The 17,186-nt window shown below is 33.1% G+C and overlaps 1 pseudogene; it reads left to right on the top strand.

Moving 5' to 3' along the window:
- The first annotated feature begins 11,310 nt into the window (after positions 1-11,310).
- LOC107628126 (hydroquinone glucosyltransferase pseudogene) lies at positions 11,311-12,815 on the top strand (annotated as a pseudogene).
- The last annotated feature ends 4,371 nt before the right edge of the window (positions 12,816-17,186 follow it).

The raw sequence follows: 17,186 nt of genomic DNA, 5'->3' as shown, positions 1-17,186 counted from the left end.
AAATAATAGAAACATAAATACATAATCTATAATTCTATATCAATAAATGATAACTTATATATTTTAAAAAATATTTAAAAAGATCAATTTTCTATATTATTATCTATCAATAAATTATAAATTTTTTATTTATGTCCTACATCAAAATTATATGTAAAAAATAAATAACAAATTTTAAATAATTCAGATTATATATATATATATAATCGAGTCGTGAGCTAATGAGCTGAGCTTTTCCAAACTTAAACTTGACTCATTTAATTTATGAGCTCAATTTTAAGCTCAAGTTTGGCTCACTAGCTCACGAACTTAGCTTATCGAGCTATTAACGAGTCGAGCTCGAACTAGCTCATGAGTTGGCTTGACTCACTTCCAGCCCTATTTGCATTGATCACTCTAGATCAAATTTAGAATTAAATAACTGATACAAAAATGTTTGAAGTTTTAATTAAAACAATTATTTAATGCACGTATGTAATTTTTAGAAGCTAAAGTCTCCAGAAGGTGTATCGCCCGATCCATAAAAAGGGGGAAAATATCACAAGTGTTTCATATTTTAAATTATAACATATTTATTATTAATTTCTCTACATAATGATATATGTCGTGCAGCAGTGTACACACTAATATACTCTATATTATATGATCAAGGTATCCTCATGCTAACTGCTAAATAATATTCAAGTGAAGTAATTATACTTTATTGCAACCCAACTCACGAATATTGAAATCGAGATCCCATCATCAATTAATTAATGTGATTGTAATTTGATTATGAGAAAGTATAGGGAACAATAATTTTTTAAATAATAAATTAAAAAAAGTTTATTTTAATTTTAAATTTTAAATTTAAAATTAATTAGATTTATTTATATTTAGTAGAACTAAAATATAATCTATGATTTATATTATTTACAATTTTTGTTATTAACCTAACGAAATTGTTTAATTATACACTGTCATAGTGTCATACACTCATTTTGGATTATAAATTGACTAATTTAAATTGAGAAATTGTAGTTAATTATTTATTATAGTAAACAATTTCTCAATTTAAATTAGACAATTTGTTTTTAAAATAAAATACGGTAAAAAATCTAACATCATAGTTATATCAATTGGTTTTTTAATTAAATCATTTGTATAAAATAAATCAATTTTTTTTAAAAATTAAATGGTAACACGTGTCATTCATCCAAAAATAACTTCATGTGAAATCAACTGCAGGTAAGTTTTCACCTTATTCATTAGTCTGTTTAAATAAGTGTCGAGATTCGAATCACGTTTTGTACATACAACAATTCATTAACCAACGATAAATTGTTAAACAGAATTTTAATTTACAACAAATTAATCTTTGACCTAACAAATTGGAGGTACCGTAAAATAAAATGTAAACCATATATTAGATATTAATATTATGGATCAAATGCTAGATATTTAGAACCCGAATACACAAAAATTAATGTAGCAGTAAAACTTAAGATTATTGCATGAATTGAAGCATACACACTAGTGAATGTTCGATATTAAAAAAAATGTGTCATTATTGGTTATTGTTACTACTCTTAATTAATTAAAAATACAAGTATATAGTTGACCACAACCACGTGAAAGACAACAAAACAAAAGCAGCCACCATTATAACTATTTAGTCTATTTTAGGAATGTCAACGGAGCAGGGTGGGGTGGGAGATGCCTCCCTGCTCTCCATTTTCGCCCTTAGATTTGCTCCTCATTCCCTTTCCTATTTTCCGCTGTGGGGAAATATTGTTCTCCATCCCATTCTCTACGGGGCCCCATTTTTCGTGGGGACCCATTCCCCATCTAGATAATAGTTCTAACTAATTATTAGTTTCCATATGAATATAGTTGCAAGTATCTATCTTATACAAAAACTGCAAGATTTTATACAAAAAGTCTAAATGACACGATGGTGACTTCTTTCGAAATGACGCAATGGGGGGACGCAACGACGAGGCAAAAGACAACGCAGTGGACGAGGTGGGAGACGCGACAACAGAAATAAGAATGAACACGACGGCAGAGTTACGAAAAGGAACATTGCAAATAGAAATTACGACGCGGTAAGGGTGATGGCACGGTGAGGTGTGACGATGCGGTGAGAAGGGTGGCGAGGGGGTGGTTGGCTGGCTGCAGAGAGGTTGGATGAAGTATGGACAACGTTAGGGATCTCTGAATTGAAGAAGAGTTATGTAAATAAAGATTAGGAGTTTTGGGTTTCTATATATATGTGTGTGTGTGACAAATGACTAAAAAACATATATGAGAAATAAACTATTAAGGATAATTCAGGAAATTCATACATTTCGGGGAATAGCGGGGACGGAGTAGGATCCCCGCTCGGGTCCTCGCGCCTGCTTTGGGAGAATTTTGTCTCCCATCCCCATCCCCGCAAAAAAAATTCCCCACAATCAGATCTCCATTCAAAACAGTTCTTGCAGGGATCCCCGCATCTCAAAAAGTTTTGACATCCCTAGTCTGTTTGTGAAATAGACCAATACAGCTATGTACAAGCTAAGCCAACAACATTAGGAGCATCGAAATATCGAATGATTCGTTTCTATTTGTTTTTTTATTTATTTTCGTACCAATGATTTTAATTTTTATAAAAAAATTACCAACGTTTTAGCTTCGAATGATTCGATTATAGCCATGGGAATGGAAATTATTATATATGTGTATAATCATTTGTCTATAAGTTTATTCATTTTAATTTGCATTTTATGGTATATTTTAAGATGAAGACAACTGTGAAGAGAAAATAAATGAGTTAAATCATTTCAATATATAGTAACGAGTAAGACACAGAGATATTCTAATTTATGATTTACTATTTTATTAGTAATAGTATTTGGCTAATTGCTATTGTGATGAATTATTTATTATCTTATACAGCTAATTCTGGTATGTGATTGGATAATAAACTAAAAATTATTTTAAATTGACAATGTATTAATTAAAATAATCTCACAATCATTAAGGAGAGTAATACACCTTAGAGACTTTATTTTTTATAGATATCACGAAACTTGTAATACACTCTTTTCACGTTCATGAATGATCGTTTAGAATGTGAATATTTGCAAGTATATTACAACAAAAATTATTTTTAATGGCAAGTTTTTAGCAACAATAATATAATGACCACTATATCTCTATTAATTAATATTTTTATGGAAATTATATATTTGTCATTATTACAATTCTATAATTGCCGTTAAAATCTTTTAGCAACAAACACCATAAAGGACATGTCGAATAGCGACGATTTTTAACGCCGCAAAACAGCAAACCAGCAGTTTGGTAATTATTGCGGTTTAGGGCGCGAGCATTTGATTTTACGGCAGTTTTTAAGAACCGCTAGTATAACCATCACTAATCAGGTTGATGATTTGCGGCGGTGTATAACCGCCGCTATTTAAGTAAGTGGATTTTAAAAATAATTTGCGATGACCGCAATTTCATACACGAGCTTTAAAAAATAAATGACCAACTATAATAGTTTATACCATTTTTCTTTACTATAACCTATTTTCTTTACATCATATTTACTAAATTTGAGATATTAACATAAAAAATATGAAATAAACAATATTAAACTTTTCTAAAATGTTAACTAAAAAAATACTTATTTGTGAATTATTTACTCAAAAAATATTTAACAATACAAAACTACTACATCTAAAGAGATTGTGAAGTCAACAAAGCACTTACTTAAAGTACTAAAATACATGAAAATGAACATTTTTTGGTGACTAAAAAAAATCAAACAAAACAGGCCACAAAACAAGCCTAAAACTAAATAGGCAAGTCATTATAGATAACAGCAGCAAGAACATCTCATCGCTCTATCCATTCAACATATTCTCTTCTGTTCCTAGCCGCATACTTTGCCATAAAATCCACAGCTTTATTTGTAAAGCGTTGAATTAATTTGCCGCACATGAAGTTGAACATCAAGTCAATGTAAACTGCAAAAAAAAGGACATTGATTATTGGGTTGTTGATGTCATAGGTATTCTTCTGATGCTTGCTTCTTAGTAAATGTAATGATTCTTCTCCGTGCATTATATTCTCTTAGTAAACTAACATTTGTATTTTGTTCATTGCTGTTAGAAAATGGTATGATCTCTTCTATGGAGCTGACTGTTAAGGAGACATTAGCACTTCCTCCTGGAAAGAAGATTGTTCTACACCATAACAGAGAGTTGCAACAAGTTGGTCAGGCAGCGGGCTTATTGAGTGGGTTCTTGGGGACATTGGGGTCTGATTTTCAACAATTACCAATTTGTGCAAAGAGTTGGAAGACAATGAGCAAGGCTTCCAAGGAGCATGCGTATGACCAGGTTAAGGTAATGTTTACTCTTTTGTTTGATAAAGTAAGGCGCTACCAATGCTCGGTGTAAATTGCTGTTTTTTTACATATTAAATGAACAATAGAAGGAAAGGTTCAGACGCACACACATGATATCGACCATACAAATTTTTGTAGAATATTCGATAAATTTCTAAGGAATTTTTTGTATAGTTTAAATTGCACTATATAATTATACATCTTAATCCCCAATTAATCTGATCCTTCGTGTATAGCAATGTAACTAATAATTGTAGTAATAATAATAACAACAATAATGAAGAAACTTATAAACCTCATGAGAATGTTAAAGCTGCTCCTATTGCTATTAATTAGAGAGTGACTAGCTATTATTTATGATTTTTGGTTAGATGAAAATGCCTTTCAAAATTAAAATTGGAACACATCTGCACAAGTTGAATATGTTACCGTTCTAACTTTGAAATTTTGAATGATTATGTGGTTTTAATTTTTTCTTGAGAGATTATTTCATTGTTTCCTTTCTATGGGGATGCTGTTTTTTTATGCAGCAACTCTCCGTTAGTAGGTGGATACACAATTGGTTTTCTATTTTATTTGTTTTAGTCTGGTAAAATAGAGAAGGATAGTGCATGTTGGGTTTCTTGTAGTTGACTTCTGTGAATTTTGTTGTCGAGAATTGTTAATGTCATAAAGTATGTATTTTGATAATACATAAGTCTTTTTGAGGTGGTTAATTATTATATGTTGTCTTTTGATTTGAACTACTTATAGCGAGTCTTCTACTATGAGGACGATAAAAGAGGGTGGATAAAGCAGGAAATTTTACAAAGAATAGAAAACTGCTGGAGGAATTCAAGAAATCATTTGTTCCATAAGATTTATGACGAAGAACTAACTTTTGAGGAAAATATCAAGCGTAAGCCAGTAGGAATAGAGGCAAATCACTGGAAAAAGTTTCTTCAATATCGAATGGATGATGACACGAAGGTAACAAATATGTAGTTAAAATTTCAATGTATGCGATTTTAAATGGTAATGAACTACTACTAAATATGCTGAATTTATTGTGATAGTGGAAAAACTACTACCCAAAAGTTCATCACTTTATCATTTTTTTGTTTCCTGAAGTTGTACGCTCAAGGCTGATTTATAGAATCATTAACAGTGTAGTAATTTATTCCGATAACATTTATTTTTTTCATTTTGTGTGCAGGAGAAGTGTAGAAAAAATGCCGTTAATCGTTCAAAGCAACAATACACACATACCGGAGGTTCTAAAACGATGGCAAGAAAGAGACACGAAGAAGTAATTAATTTAACTTCAGTTCAACAATATTGACGTGTTTCTGGTAATACAGTGTTGTGTTTAATACAAATGTGTGTTGATGATTGTTATAGGAGCAACGACTGGGAAGGCCTATTGGGAGAGGAGAGGGATGGACCATAAGTCATAAAAAAAAGAATGAAAAGTATATGAATGAAGAAGCGCGTTTGGTTGGGGTAAATCATGTTCATTACTTTTTCAAATTTCCTTTTGCAATTACTATCATTGAATTTAGATTAGTGTAAATCCGGACCTCACATGTTTGCAGGAAGCAATTGAATTTGTTGAGAGCCAAGACCCCTCTAGCAAGGAATTTTCACAGAATGATTCCCTTGCACAAGTGCGTGGAAAGGAGCACCCAGGAAGAGTTCGTGGACTCGATATTGGTACATGTCCGAGTCGGTGTTTTCGTAACATTCCAGAGCAGTCGGACTACGGTGTACAGATTGAGGAGTATCAAATGGAGATTGTGAAACTCAAGGCAGAAGCAGCAGAACTCAAGGCGGAGGCAGCAGAACTCAAGGCAGCAGCAGCAGAGGAAAAGGCAAAGAGACAGAGAATGGAGGCAGAGGCAGCAGAGGAAAAGGCAAAGAGACAGATAATGGAGACAGAGGCAGCTGAAGGGAAGGCAAAAATACAGACAATGGGAGATTTGTTGACATACGTAATCCAGCAACAAGGAGGTAATTTGCCACCTGAAATAGCTGCGGGTTTAGATTCTTTGAGAAGTGCACCAACCTCATCCCATGCAAGATGATGTGTGAACACTAATGATTTGACTTATCAGTGTTGGAATCAGAATACTCTTTTATTATTTACTTTCGTAATGACTTTTGAGATATTTATTTGTAGTTTTTTATTTTGTTGACTTTATTTGTAGTTTACAGTAATGGATGCAAATTATCGTTATAATGATTCACCTTTGCATTTATTAATTATGTTTTGTTTCGTGTGTTATTTTTGGATTAGTTGTTGGTTATTTTAATAAATTAATGCAGTTGAGTGGATGAACATATAAAAAATAAAAGAGTTGTCATTTTCTATTATAAATTATGGTATTTTTTTTAAAAAAAGTGTTACTCGACATTTGGCAGCGGTTTTAATTTCGCTGCTATATTCATAACAGGATTAGTAAACGTATGGCATTTTGCAGCGGTTGACAACCGCTTCAATCTCCCTTAAATCATATTTTGACGATTTAGTAGCGGATGAAACCACTGCAAAATAATTCTGCTGCAAAATACCATTTAGTAGCGGTTGTTCCAGCGGTTACTAATAACCGCTGCTAAGGGTTTAGCCGCACACTATCTTTCAGCGGATTTATCAATCGCTGCTATCTGCCGGATGTGGTGTAGTGTCAGCTTGATTAACACCGGTCTGGTTTTGAATTAAAAGGAATGCTTCATAGCTATCAATTTCACAAATCACATCGCGACAACTCTTCTCCCAAGCAAGAACAAGTCCACGCCAGATAACAAACATTTCTCCACGTATAACATTGTTGAACGGTAGAGAACCTGATACTCCACATTTTAAAATATTAATTTAAAAAAGACATAAAATAAAAGGTTCATTACTCACTCACTGCTGCAACATAAACTTGAAATCTTGAATCAAAGCCAAAAAGTATATTTCCACTCAAGATAGGCTTAATTGCAAAATAAAATAGTAAAACAAAAGGAAAAAAATAAAATTAAAATCAACTACTATTCTTTTCTTCTCACAAGAAATCTAATTAAAACATAAGGAATCATAGCGTATAGTTCAACTTTAAGAATCAAGTATAATTATTACAATTAAACTTGTTGTCTATAGAAAAATCCTTTATGCTTGTAATCTCTTCATATATTTGAAAAATTTTCGATCTAGTAAACAATTCAACTTTTTTTCTGTAACTGAAATAGAAAAAAACATTAGTAAGAATCTATTCACAGAACACTATACATATTGTAAATTTGACTTACAATTATGTATAAGTTTTTACATATATACCTTCAAATAGCTTTGGATTCAAACTCAAGCTTTGCCAAAGAAACGTTCACTTTGAAATCTGTAAACAATGAACCATTATAGTTAGTAGTAGAACTATTCTTTTGTCTTTCAAGTATAGCTTTCAACACTTTTCGAATAGAATGAAATCAAGGTTCAAGAATTGTCATTGAGTGTCCAAGCTTTGGAATTGGATATAGAATAATCAATGATAATTGGTAAATAGTCCAACCTAATCTTTAATTTCCCATCAAATTCAAATCTAAAAGGTTACAGTAAAACACTAAAACTAAATAAGCACTTTCTCTTATAGAATATTTTGGTACTTAGACCTCATTTTTTAAAATCCGAAAGCCAATAAATGCCATTTCTATAATTTTTTATACTCAAACTCCACATCACAGACATATTAATAAACACTTAATCAACTTTAACTAAATAAATATTTTACTAATTATCTCTCTAACAGAGTAGTGACTATTGGACATCATTATATTACCTTGAGAACAAACTCCATGACCTTAGAGATGAATTCAAACCAGCCTCCGTTCTTTTGCACAGTGTCTTGGCGGGCATTGGTGGAATTCCATATGAAGCTGTTAAAAAATCAAACACCACCATTTAGTTCTAATGTATATGGATATAGAAACCATTCTTAAATGCAACACTTCAACTCAAGACTTGAAATAGTTTAAGTTGCAATTGAATCAAGGTAGATCTAACAGTTCATCCTAATTCCTAATAGATAACCCTCAGAGTAACAATGAACAAATTATAATGCAACAGAGCATCAGTAATACTCTACTGTAATAGAACAAGGAATAAGTTGATGATTTTATGCCTGCTGATTCTGAAAAGAAATGATCCTCCAACAAGCCAACAAGAACGATGAACGCGACAATAGCACTAATAAAATTTCTTATAATTAGGTAAGATTTAGAAAAGTTCCTACCAAGGTTGTCAAATTTGCGAGTGTAAGTAAACTCGTGGAACTCACTTAAACTCGACTCCTAGACTGGACTTTACCTGTTATGATTCTTTAAAATACAATTTTAAAAGAAAAAGTCTAGGGGGCCAGCAACTTTTTCAAATTCTGGCCAGCAAGTAACCAGCAAGGAAAAATGAGCCATTGGATGAAATCTCACACCAATCTCACACCATTAAAATCATCATTGATGGTTATTTGATGGTTACAAATACCAAAAGTTGTTGGCCCCCTAGCACTCCTCATTTCAAAATTAATAATTTCAACTCTAAAATACATCATAAACTAAAATAGTAGTAGAAATTATAAGAAGTAGTACATTCAAATCTTCAACAACTATGCAATAAGTACTTATAATTAAACATTTTAAGAATCTAAATTAGGACAACATAAAACACATTCAAAGACAATCAAAGCATCATGTAGTAGATAGCATAAAAAGAATACAACAAATCAACCCTTGAACATTCAACTTCAACTTGCAATACTAATTCAACTGCACATCGTTCATAGCATTACGCTGCTATATCAAAATTCTGGTTTATGTCAATCACTCTTTTGGCTGTTCTATTTTAAAATTTTTATTTCTATCGTATAACAATATAAAATAATCAAATCGGGGCACTAAAAAGTTATGCATTCAAGTTTGATTCAACAATATAAACAACCAAAATCAATAGGCTAAACCTAAAAGAAATAAAATTTAAGAAAAAATATATGAAATAGAGTTAAATTATGGAAGAAACAGTGGCTAGAAACTCAAATCAGGGGGCACTTGACCCGCATAACTCAGAACTTAGGAGTTAGGAGCTCCAATCTCAAACCCCAATTAGTGAGTATCTGAAGCAGAAGCAGATGCAACGACATCAACAACCACAAACCTAGCAACGACGACCAATAGGGACAACAAGGAGGCACCACCGACGGCTAGGGGGAAGCAGCAACGAAGACCGACTGGACGGTTGAGACGGAGGCATGAAGCAGAGCAGAGATAGGAGAAGTTGAGAAAATGTAGGATAAAGATGACGGCCGCCAAGCTCCACGAAGAAGCTGCGAGGTGGAGTGAGAGGTTAGGGCTACACGCAGTTCTGCTGAAGGAAGAAGATTGGAGAAGGGGATGGAGGTGCAGTGGCTCGACGAATGAAGAAAAGTCCCTGCGTACGACGAACGGGCAGTTGTTAGACGGATAGATGGACCGTCGAAGAGAGGCTAGGGTTCTCAGACCTTGGTTATGAGTTTTGATGAAAGGGGGATAAGGGTCTTAGCTCACTACTGCACTGAAATGATTTCTTTTTTTTAAAATATAAATGAAACGACATCGTTTTGAATGAACCGGTCAGTTTTTTATCCAATCCAACTAGCCGGTTCTCGGCCAATTTAGCGGCTCATGTTAGATTTTGAAGGCAGCAGTTTTTCAAAGCAAATCAAACCGTCTATGTTGTTGGTTCACAGTTGGATCGGTCCGATCAGCCAATCCACCAGTCCAGTTTTCATAACCATGGTGACGACGATGTCACGTTGAGTGATGATGATGACAGCGCAGTGAGAGGCGACGGATTGGTAAGGGTTTGTTGGAGAAAGAGGATTTGTGAGAGAGACGGGTGTTTGAGAGAGGTTCGAATAGGTAGAGGGAGAATAATGAGAAGGTGCCAAATTAAAATTGTCTTTTAGTGGCGTTTAGCTGCAAAACCGCTGCTAATTTACCAGATTTTGCTTCACTCGATAAAATTGCCGACCAAACCGATGCAATCTTTCAATTTGGCGGTTGTTACGTAAACCGACGCTGAATAGTCGCCACAATCCTCCACCTGTGTTGTAATAAAAGTATAAGATGGATAATGTCTAATTGTCAGTAAATATATTAGCGACTATTTTTATTGTCACTAAAAACAAAATAAATAACTGCTACAAGTAATTTTTCTAATATAGTGATAATCCAATAATATTAAATTGGATAGACTCTTATACAATATTAGAATTGAGATTGAGTGGGTTAAACTTAATCCTAAAAACTAATTCATAGAATGAGAAATATCTCACACTTATAAACTCTCTAGAAACTTTATTCTTAAGAAATATAAGACATATAATAAAAAGTATCTATTTTTTTGTTTGATCCTTGTAAATTTTCTTTGGTTTTAGTTAATCCTACAGTTAGTTTCGTTAAATGCTGCGATAACATTTTAAATGTTTGCAGCATCTTTTGTCACGTTAGTATTTCAGCTTGTCACATCATCAATTAACCTGCTAAGACAACACTTAATAAAATAAACTAACGGTAGTGACTAAATAAAACTTGTCATTTTTTTTAGAACAAAACCAAAAAGAATTACAAAAACCAAAACATAAATATTTTATAAAAATTAAAAACTTATTTAAGTAAATATTTTAAGCATTACTTTTAGAAGAAAAATCATTCCCGTAACGAAAGATACAAATGATACTCGATATATAAAATATGTTCATGTATGTGAGACTTGTACTTTTCTAATGCAAATTCATGCAATAATTAAAATTGAACGTGCGTGACCTATTCATCCGGTCCCATAAATAATATTATAGCCTTATTAACCGTCTATAAAACCCTCTCAATTCCCATCAAAACAACACACACCATCATCTCCACCTTAAACATTGTTGCTACATAGAAATAAAATCAACCATCATTTGTTATAATGGAATCCCATGTTAAACAACGAAAACAACAACAACAAAGTCTTATCCCATTAGTATTCATGATGCCAAGTCCCGGCAAGGGTCACCTCATTCCAATGATTGAGTTCTCCAAAAAACTCACTAAAAATTACGATCTGGGGGTAACTATTATTATCCCCAGTAATAGTCCTCCTACAGAGGCGGAAACCACCATGCTCCGCCACATCAACCACATCTTTCTCCGGCCGGTGCCACTTTCTGACCTCCCATCTACCACCAAAATTGAGCTTCTCATCTCACACACCATCCATCATTCTCTCCCTTCTATTCGCCAAACCCTACACTCCATCACCTCCTCCGGCCGCCACCGTGTCACTGCCTTCGTCGTTGACCTCTTTGGCACTGAAGCATTTGACATAGCATCCGAATTCAACATACCCTCTTATATCTTCTTCACTTCCACTTCCATGTTCTTGTCCTTCTTCTTCCACCTTCCACAATGGAAAGCAACTCAATGTGAATCTAATGGCTCAACCGAACTGGTTCAAATCCCGGGTTGTGTCCCAATTCATATAAAAGACCTAGCTGATGGGCTTAAAGATGATGAAATTCTCAATGTTATCATTCAACATGCTAAGCGGTTTAAGTTGGCTCAAGGAATCATTGAGAATAGTTTTCTTGACCTTGAACCGAGTACCATCAAGGAATTGCAAAAGGTTAAACCGGGTAGGCCTCCGGTTTATCCGGTTGGACCGTTAGTTAATATGGTTAATGATCAAACCAAGATGCATGGGGACAATAATAATGATAATGCATGTCTAAGGTGGTTAAATGAACAGCCACGTGGCAGTGTTTTATTTGTGTGTTTTGGAAGTGGTGGAACCTTGTCTAGTGCTCAAATTGATGAGCTGGCACTAGGGTTAGAGATGAGTGAACAAAGGTTTTTATGGGTTATCAAAAACCCTAATGACAAGATTTCTAGTGGGTCTTTTTTCAATGTGAATAATATCCTTAATGATCCTTTGAACTTTCTACCTAAAGGATTTGTAGAAAGAACTAAAAGGAAGGGACTAGTGGTGCCAAATTGGGCCCCACAGGCCCAAGTCTTGGCCCATGAGTCCATTGGTGGATTTTTAACTCATTGTGGTTGGAATTCTATTCTTGAGAGTGTGGTTAATGGGGTGCCCTTAATTGCATGGCCACTATATGCCGAGCAAAAAATGAATGCGGTTTTGATCACTAGAGATATGAAGGTAGGGTTAAGGCCAGAGATTGGTGAAGATGGTTTGGTTGAAAGAGAAGAGATTGGTAGTGTTGTGAAGAGGTTAATGGAAGGAGAAGAAGGGAAGAAACTTCGTTATAGAATGAAAGAACTTAAAGAGGCAGCTATTGAAGTTGTTGGGGAAAATGGGTCTTCAACTAAACAAATTGAAGAGTTGGCTCTCAAGTGGAAGAAGGTCTAAGATAATTATTGTATAATTAATTTAGTTAGCTCAATTCAAATGTCCATGTCGCATTATTACTTTGTGTTGTCTTCAGTTATATAAAATTCTCAAGCTATTCATTTTATGCTTTATGTACACACAAGATATATTTTCTTAGTTGAATATGATTAAAATTGATTGGTGGGGTACAATGGTATATATAGAGTAATTATTATTAGGTACATGTGAATATATATTAATCATTTATGGATAATTAATCTTAATGTTTCGCTCAAAACTAACATGAAAATAAACTTATCATCTTGTCATCGTCTAACATTGGTTCATCACCAATAAAAATATATATAAGTTAGTCGAGCACTAATTTATTTATCTGTTTAAATAAATATTAGGGGACTAACAACAAATTTTTACATAGAATTTAAATCTGTTCTAGATTAGTTTTTTACGTCTTGAGCTGGGGGTACCAAACAAACATTGGTTCATAACCTTTTCTTTTGTTTTGTTGGTTGATAACCTATTAACCTTTTTTTTTTTTTTGGACGGAAGAACCTATTAACTTAACTATAGCAATTTCATTACGCCAATGGTCAAAATCAAAACCTAATGTATATAGAAAGGAAAAGCCCAAATAAATGTTTATGTAATCTTCGTACGTATATACTGAGCAAAGCCGCCATAGATTGCGATTGAAACATTTTATTAACTTTTATTTAACTGAGAAAAAAATTTATGTAATCTTGGTATACTACGCCAAGTCGCCAAGCCGGCAGATTGCGATTAAAATGTTTAATAATATTTGTTTAATAATGATTTAACTTTATATATATATATGTGTGTATTCATACCCAACACTAAGGCCGGGTTTTTAAAGATTAGCCTTCGCTATCAACCGACCTCCTTAGAAGAGGTCGAATTTAACAAAGACTTCACTCCAAAGAAGTCGGGTTCGAAGGATAACTAACAGATAACACTTATTTAAATAAGTAACTGTCCCTAAAATCTCTCAACCCACTTCTAGGAATCATATTCCAATTTTCCTAAGATAAAGGGACGGTTACCCACCTTAAAAGGTGGAGCTACTCCAACGGTGGTTATTAGTTCACCACTATAAATACACTCACACCCCTCAGGTATCTCAAAGTTCCAATACTCTCTGAACCTGCTTAACCCTTTGCTGACTTAGGCATCGGAGTGTCTTTGCAGGTACCACCCCCCCATTTCTTCACATACACAGGTCGGACAGCGGCTCCCAGACACAAATTGAGTCGGAGACCACCTCTTCTTGACGTTTGGGCCAACCTTACAAGACCAGTCCATTAATCTCCGGTTACCCAACGTAACATTGGCGCCGTTGTCGGGGACCTGGAGATCAACCCATGATGGCAGACAATTTGAACGAAGACGGAAATATAGCATCTGATTCGGAGCAAGAGAATCAAGACGCTTGTAACAACGACAGGGCTATAGTCTCTCACCAAGGAGCGACTAATCAACACCAAGAAGGCACCTCAGGGGTAAAAGACCCAAAGAGAAACTCCTCTGAGGATCACGAATCAGGCAAAGAAGGACAACTCCAGGCAACTGATTTTATGGGATTGTTACATGGCCACCAAGGACGGCTCAAACAGCTGGAGCAAGAATTGGAGCGACAGCGAGAAGCGGAAAGGAGCTTGAGAAGAGAGGTCGAACGACGGAAAGAGCTTGAAGAAAAGCTCTCAAGACTAGAGTCCGCCCTCCGAGCCAGAAACTCCTGCAGCGACTGAGAAGACTCTCCCTTAGGAGGGAAAGATCCCTTCAGTGAGGACATAATGAGGGCGAAAGTTACAAGGAACTTCGAAAGTCCTGATATGGACTTATATGATGGGACCATTGACCCAAAGCATCACCTAAACAATTTTAAAAGTCGGATGATATTTTTCTGCCATTGGATAAAGCAAATAGAAAGGGTCAGAAATGCATTAATGAGGAATAATTACAGTATAGGCAAAGGTTACATTGAGAATGATACCCCCTTTTCTCCAAAAAAAAGGCACCCCGCTGCAAAACATTCTACATTACACAAGGTCTAGAGAAAGACTGCACCTCAAAGGGTGTAATGCAGGCAGCCTAATCTGATACAAGCATCAGTGATTAGCTGATTCTAAAGCTTGAGTTCGCGTGGAAACAACTCAACTGTTATTTTAAAACTCTCTTAAAATTTTATTTAAAAAATAAACAAAATAAAAAACGCTTCACCTCAAAACAATAAGGCAAGGTGGGTGCCTCTTGAACCATAAGTGGCCAAATTTAACGAAAATGAGAGAAAGGGGTGGAGAGAAGGAGAGGGAGAGGAAATTCAAGCAACTTAACACAACCAGTTGAACTAGATTAGAATCAAAAGCTATCATAGAAATCTCAAGCTACAATACTGATGCTATTTTGTCACACTCCTTAAACTATGATGGTCATAAAATACTCACTAAAAATGGAGTGAACTAACCTTCCTTATCGTGAAAAGATAGCTTTACACCATTAACTCCAGGAGAAAGCTGATCAACATTACTGATCAATTTACTTTATCGCTTTGCACATCTGATAAAGAGATCCGCCTAAAAATTCAGCTCAATGGCACTTAGACACAAGAAAATTCAACTATCCAAGAGTTATGTACACAGGCTACACATTTTCTTTTCACATACCACTATATCAACATTAATTTTAGTTCACCCAAAAGATTAATTTTATTTGCAAATTATCTTATGTATGATATCAAATGTGTCGTGGAACATTACAATCTGTACATATAACTCAAGCTTAGGTTGTTTCTTATAAAAATCATACAAAGTAAATAAATATTTAACTACATTGTAGTCATATCTCCATATCACGTGACACAATATTAAATAAATGCAGCTAAACTTTAATATCAATTATTTATTAGATAATAAAAAACTTTAAGCTCCATCATTTTTGTTGCTAATTTCTTCATTTTGGTAACAAATATTCACACCGTCCAAAATCAACATGTACAATAGCAAAAACAAAATCTTTTGCTAAAAATCGGGTCAGCTACGCATGAACAATGTCTAAAGACAATCATTTAATCTAGACTTTTTTTATGGTTTTATCTATAATTTTTATTTTTTATGGTTGCGTGGCGGCAGCGGAAGCGGAAGCGGGGGAAGCGGCGGCAGCAGAAGCGAGTTGCGCGACGAAGATGAGCGGACGAGAGAGATGGCAGAGGGAGAGGAAGAGACAATGACAATAGTAGTTGAAAGAAGGGTAAAATCCTATCAGAGCAAATGACTCACTACTTTGAATTTGGGATCAAAATAAAAAAGAGAAAAAATGTATAAATTAATAAACATAGGGATTAATTTCTAATTATTACTTTTTTCAAAAATAAAAAAATAGGATTCAATTCATAATTATTTTTAGGTGGGTTAATGATACTTCCACATGAAATAAGGAGTAAAGAATCTATAACCTAAAAAAACATACATCTTTATTTTTAAAATGTGATTATTTTATTTCAAATGGATCATTTTTGTTATTATAGTGACAAAAAATATTTTTAAAATAAAAAATTTTAAAAATCAAATTTTTATTTTGTTTTTTTAAATAGTTACTTAAATATTCTCAAAATATTTTTGATAAAATACATAAACAATTTATTAAATACAAAAATCATTTAACACTTATAAAAAAATTTAATTTTTTTTTATATTTTAAAATATTTTAAGAATAGTTTGTCATTAGTAAATTCGAAAACTATTCTTGTCAGCAATTTAATAATTCTAGAGACATTTTAATGGTTTACTCTCCAAATAAAATGTTTTAGGAAAACCAATATATAATGCTAAGTGATAGATAGTTAGTAAAATAAGTCTATAATTTACCTTAGGAAATATACACTTGATGATGGAATTTCTCTCATTATTCTTGAATTTTTTTTCCAGCTACGCCACCATTCTTACATGTGACAAAAATACATAAATAAAATGTACAAGGAAATAACATTGCCTATATTAGTGGTGGAATTTCATAATATTATAATATGATATTTGACAATATATATTGTAAAACATTTACTAATTTTTAGACTTTGTTTAATCAATGATTTAATTTTTGTCCCATATCAAAAATGTTATTCTTATAAAAAATTAGCCACCAATATATTTATATATAAATACATATGTGATTTAATTTATTTTCAATATATATTTATATTTTAACATATATTTTGAATTTATTTCTCAATTAATTAACTAAATATAATAAAATTAATTATCACTATTTTTTGAATTTATTTATTTATTTTTTATACTAAATCAAATTTAACAACATAATTATTATTATCTATTAAATTTAACAAAATATTTTTTTAATATAAAATACAAAAAAAATTATTTATATTTTATTTTAATAAAAATATAATATAACAAG

Source organism: Arachis ipaensis, chromosome B2 (genome assembly GCF_059453495.1).
Source record: "Arachis ipaensis isolate K30076 ecotype BB chromosome B2, ASM5945349v1, whole genome shotgun sequence".
Taxonomy (NCBI): Eukaryota; Viridiplantae; Streptophyta; class Magnoliopsida; order Fabales; family Fabaceae; genus Arachis; species Arachis ipaensis.
Note: the sequence above shows the minus strand (reverse complement) of the source record. Positions and strands in the feature narration are given on the sequence as shown.